Source organism: Chrysochloris asiatica, unplaced genomic scaffold (assembly GCF_000296735.1).
Source record: "Chrysochloris asiatica unplaced genomic scaffold, ChrAsi1.0 scaffold00103, whole genome shotgun sequence".
Lineage (NCBI taxonomy): Eukaryota > Metazoa > Chordata > Mammalia > Afrosoricida > Chrysochloridae > Chrysochloris > Chrysochloris asiatica.
In genome coordinates, this window is record NW_006408621.1 from 3,225,719 (window position 1) to 3,231,554 (window position 5,836).

At 42.4% G+C, this 5,836-nt stretch overlaps 1 protein-coding gene and 1 pseudogene across 7 annotated transcripts in view; both read left to right on the forward strand.

Moving 5' to 3' along the window:
* Positions 1-5,836, forward strand: part of DLGAP1 (discs, large (Drosophila) homolog-associated protein 1) — a 461,019-nt gene that overhangs the window by 267,124 nt on the left and 188,059 nt on the right. The window lies entirely within an intron of this gene.
* On the forward strand, positions 4,681-5,150 carry LOC102836091 (annotated as a pseudogene).

Genomic DNA, 5,836 nt, shown 5'->3' on the forward strand with positions numbered 1-5,836 from the left:
CATTGACAGAGAACTTCCAGAGGTTCAAGCCGGATTCAGAAGAGGCCGTGGAATGAGGGATATCATTGCTGATGTCTGATGGATCTTGGCAGAAAGCAGAGAATGTCAGAAAGATGTTTACCTGTGCTTTATTGACTACACAAAAGCTTTCAATTGTGTGGATCATGACAATCTATGGACAACGTTGCCAAGTATGAGCTTCCTGGAACACTTAATTGTGCTCATGAGGAACCTGGACAACGAGGCAGTTGTTTGAACAGAACATGGGAACACTGAATGGTTTAAAATTAAGAAAGTGTGTGACAAGGTTGTATTCTTTCACCATACCTGTATGCTGAGCAAATAATCTGAGAATCTGGGTTATATGAAGAAAAACATGGCATCAGGATTGGAGAAAGACTCATTACCAACCTGCGATATACAGATGACACAACCTTCTTTGCTGAAAGTGAAGAGGACTTTAAATATTTACTGATGAATATCAAAGACACAGCCTTCGGTACGGATTACATCTCAATGTCAAGAAAACAAAAATCCTCACCACTGGACATTCTTTTCAACCGAGAAAAGATTGAAGTTGTCAAGAACTTCATTCTTCTTGATCAACTATCAACACTCAAGGAAGCAGCAGTCAAGAAATCAAACAATGTATTGCATTAGGCAAATCTGCTGCACAAGACCTTTTGAAAGTGTTGATGAGCAAAGATGTCAGCTTGAGGACTAAGGTGCACCTGACCCAAGCCTCATATGCATGCAAAAGCTGGACAGTGAATAAGGGAGCCTGTAGAAGAATTGATGCTTTTGAGCTATGGTGTTGGGGGAGAATATTGAAAGTGCCATGGGCTGCCAAAAGAAGAAGTGCAGCCAGAGTGCTCCTTGGAGGCCAAGATGGCCAAACTTTGTCTCTCATACTTGGGACATATTGTCAGGAGGGACCAGTCGCTGAGAAAGGACATCATGTTTGGTAAGGTGGAAGGTCAGAGAAAAAGAGGAAGACCCCCAACGAGATGGATTGGCCAAGTGGCAGCATCGATGGACTCAAGCGTGGCAGCAGTAGTGAGGTTGGCCCAGGATCAGGCAGTGTTTCGTTCTGCTGTGCATAGGGTCACTATGAGTCGGTACCGACTCAATGGCACCTAACAACAATAACAGCAACAAAAAACAACAAAAGGCCTTGAAGGACTTGAAAAACAGAGCTTTTTTCTGAAATGGATTGGTTTCTTGGTATTTGCATAATTGATTTTTCAGGGAGGAAAGGAAACAGATTATGAACCCAACAGTGAGCAACATGTGAATTTTGCTAGCACTCTTCTTGTTGTTAAGTGCTGTCTAGTTGGTTCTGACTCACAGCAACCCTGTAGAGGGTGTCCAAGGAGTGGCTTATGGATTTGAACCACCCGCCTTGTGGTTAGCAGTTCAGTGCTTATCCTACAGTGCTAAACCAGGACACAGCTAGCAATGTTAATCCATGTAATGCCGTTGTTGGAGGAGATAAAGAGTCTTTTAATCATTATCATCAACAATGTGAATTGGAACTGACTCAACAACACTTAACAACCACACAACATGGTACAAGAAGCAGTGATTGAGGTGAGTTCCAGCAATAGTTACACAGGCCGTAATTATGAAGTCAGAACTGTACCAAGAATGTATAGGGGATGGGTACAATTAAAGCAGGTATAAGTGAGGTCAGGTAAGAGCAGAATCACAAATCTTCAGAATCCAAATAGTAACTTTCCAAATCTCCTTTCTAAATCACACCATTCTGTTCTTAACAAACATGTAACAGTCTCAATGTAGAAAATTCTGAAGAAAAATCAAATGAAATCTATATTATGCATGACATTGTTAGCAATTGGAAGGATTTGGATTTTACTCTAAGTGAATTCAGAGCTATTTCTAGGTTTTAGCAAAGAAGTTATTTGATCTTAGTTTTCAAAGGATTCTTCTGATCACTCTGCCAAGAATAAGCTAGAGAGGAGCAAGGAAAAAGCATCTATGATTATTCCTTTAAAATTGTTAAAACAGAGTTACTCCACCAAGACCATGAAGTATTGTTTAAGCTCTCTTGTGGGACTCCTGTAGGAGCAGCACTAGACTGCGAACCACAAACTCGGCAGTTCAAACCCACCAGCTGCTCCTTGGACACCCTATACAGGGTCGCTATGAGTCGGAACCTACTCGAAGGCACTGTACAACAACAAGCTATCTTGTAGATTACACTTACATCCGTTGTGCATGAGTTTGCATTGGAGAAAATACTCTTTTAAAATGTTGGTCATATAGAGAAGTTGCAGGCTCTATCTAGGTCCATGGACTGAGCCAGGCTGTGTGCCTGTAGGCAGGAGGCTGTCTGGCAGAATGTGCCCTTTGGATATTCAAATGAGTATATATATATATATATATATATTGTTTTATATGTGTGCAGCAAATATTTTTGCCTTGTTCATTTATGAAATATAAGATGTAAATGGGGAGCCACAGGGAGAAAGTAGGATAAATGTTTTTGAAGGGAGGGGATTGTAATTTTTTTTTTTTAATTTTTAAGTTAGCTCTTGGGGAATACAATTTCAAAATCTATGGGGTTTTTTTTTTACTTTTATAAAAATAACTAGGCCTATCTCACACATAAATAATCACTTTCCATGACATGGCTATGCCTTATGCTCAAGTACAACTATGAGAAAGAAAGTATGGATTGTCATTAAAAGCCAGGTTGTTTTGTTGATTGTTATTAAACAGCTGGTGAGTTTGAACCGCCGACCCTGTGGCTCAAACTGACCTTGCAGTCGAGTGCTTATCCTAGAGCGCCACACCAGAACACCAAAAGTCAGGTAGAGTTTAGAATTCCATACCGTATTCAATAAGCATTTATTAGCCACCTACTGTGTGCCCAACACTGGGCTGGTCATAAAGATACAACAGCGGCTCAGCCTCTGCCCTAATTTCAGGGAGTATGCACTCAACTTCAAGGTCAGCTTGAACCACACAAGGTTCATCCTCACCAGCTGCTCTTCGGAAACATAGTCATCACTGCAAGTCAGAACCGACTCAGTGGCACTTAATAACAACATATGCTAATGAAGTCCTGGTGTGGTGCTGCAGAATAAAGCACTGGACCACAAGGTCAGTTTGAACCACAAAGTCGGTGGTTCAAACTCACCAGCCACTCCTCAGAAATGCTCCACAGGGTTGCTATGAGTAGGAACTGACTCAACAGCACTTAACAACAGCAGTACTCTAATGAAGGAAGCCCTGGATGGATCAAATGGTTAAGCACTTAACTACTGACTGAAAGGCTGAAGGTTCAGGCCCACCCAGACGTTCCTCAGAAAACAGACCCGACAATCTGCTTCTGAAAAGGCACAAGCTTGAAAACCCTAAGGAGTAGCTCTACTCGGCACATATTGGGTCACGTGGGCTGGAATCAACTAACCACAGCAACAATTATCTGATGAGAAAGACTTGTTTTTAATGCATGTTGTTGTTGTTAAGTGCCATCGAGTCGGTTCCGACCCATAGCGACCCTGTACAGGGTTTCCGAGGGTGTAAATCCTTACGGGAGTAGAAAGCCTCATCTTTCTCCCGCGGAGCAGCTGGTAGTTTCAAACCGCTGACCTTAAGGTTCGCAGCCCAATTCATAACCACTACGCTACCAGAGCTCCTTAATGCATGTACACATACTTATTTACCATTGTTAAAGGCACTATAGACTGTGGCGCTGGGCTGCAAAGTAGGTTTGAATCACAAGGTCAGCGGTTCAAGCTCACCAGCTACTCCTCAGAAACCCTATACAGGGTTGCTATGGGTCAGAACAGACTTGCTGGCACCTGACAACAACAACGACAATGATACTGGGGCAACAATCAAGTGTGCAGTTAGGCGAAACTTCCTCAAGGAAGTCTTCCTTGAGTTCCAGATAAGGACAAAGGTCAGAGGCAAGAGTGAAAATGAAAAGTAACTCTAAGAAAGCTAGTATACCTGGAACATAGTGATTGGTAGTGTGGAGAGGCTTTTGATGATATAGGAATGGTTCAAGACAAAACTAGAAGTAGTAAGAGCCCACATCTCCGATAATGTTGTATACCATTATTACATACAAAATGTTTCTTTTTTTTATTCAAAATTTAATGATTTTATACAGCTTAACCAGTAAAGAACCTATACGTAAAACAAGATGCAGTTTTTAGAACAGAAAAAGGAAATACAGAATGGTTTAAAATCAGGAAAGGTGTACGTCAGGGTTGTATCCTTATTCAATCTGTATGCTAAGTAAATAATCCAAGAAAAACATGGCATCAAGAGTGAAGGAAAACTCATTAACAGCCTTCACTATGCAGATGATACAACCCTGCTGGCTGGATGCAAAGAAGACTTAAAACACCTACTGATGAAGATCCGAAGCCTTTGGTATAAGTTGCACCTAAATGTAAATAAAAGAAAAATCCTCACAACTGGACCCCTAAATAACATGATAAATAGAGAAAAGATTGAAGTTGTCCAAGACTTCATTTTGCCTGAGTCCATAATCAACACTTATGGAAGCAGCAGTCAAAAAATCAAATGATGTATTACATTAGGCAAATCTGCTGCACAAGACTTCTTTAAAATTCTCTGTGCTCTTTTGCCTGTTACTGAGGCTGTTTGATTTTTAAATTCCCAGGATCCAAATTCAATGCCATGTCCTCTGAAGAAGGGAAACCCTTTGTGGGAGGTATCAATTCAACACCGATGAGCAGGCATTGGAAGACCACTTTAGCAGATTTGGACCTATTTCTGAGGTGGTTCTTATTAAGGACCAAGAGACTCAGCAATCCCAAGGTTTGGTCTTTATCCCCTTTACTAACCCAGAACATGCTTCAGATGCTGTGCCAGCCATGAATGGAGAGTCCCTGGATGGTTGCTAGATCTGTGTGGATCGTGTGGCCAAATCAGCCCTGGGAACCAGAGGGCGTGCCTTTGGTGCTCATGGGCATGGTCACCGCTATCCTAGAGATGGGGGAGACCAGGGCTACGGAAGCAGCAAGTACGACGGTTGGCCTGGAAGATACAGATATGGATATAGGAGGCCCAGAGACCATAGTGACAGAAGCCAGAGTACTTATGAGTGCTACTCTGGGGGAAATTATAGAGACAATTATGACAACTGAATTGAGGCGTGCACATATAACGTAGATACACAAAGAATAAAAATTCTTCTCACCCAGGATCGTCCTTCCAGATGGCTGCATTTATGAAAGATGTTTGGAGCTGCCCTGAAACATCTTGAATTTTACACTTGAATTTTAGCTTTAGACTTAAAGACTGACAAGCATCATTTTTTGGTTGTATTGCCAAGTGTAATAGTTAAGGTTTTGTGTCAACTTTTCTGGGCCAGGATTCTCAGTGGTTTGACAGTTAAGACTTTCCCCATGCTGAGATCTGCTAGGAGCAGCAGAAATTTCCTCAGGGCTGTGGCCTGCTTCCAATGTATTGGACACTCAGGAAAAGCTTGCTTGCTTTCTGCTGGGTCTGCACCCTGCATCTGGATCATCATCCAAACTCCAGAATTCTTTGGACTTGAGTCAGCAGCCTGCTCTATTGCCTGCCGATCCTTGAAATCTTCAGTAGCGCGCTGTCTACCTGCCTGCCTACCATGTGTGCTGCTGATCTTGGTTCATCAGCCTTCTAGTTACATGAGTCAGGAGCTCCCAGCCTGACATCTGATCCACAGACTTGAGACTCGCCCACCTCTGCAACTGTGTGAGCCAGTTCCTTGCTATAAACTTCTCCATCCACACATATGAAGGAGCTCTGGTAGCGAAGTGGTTACGAATCGGGCTGCGAACCTTAAGGT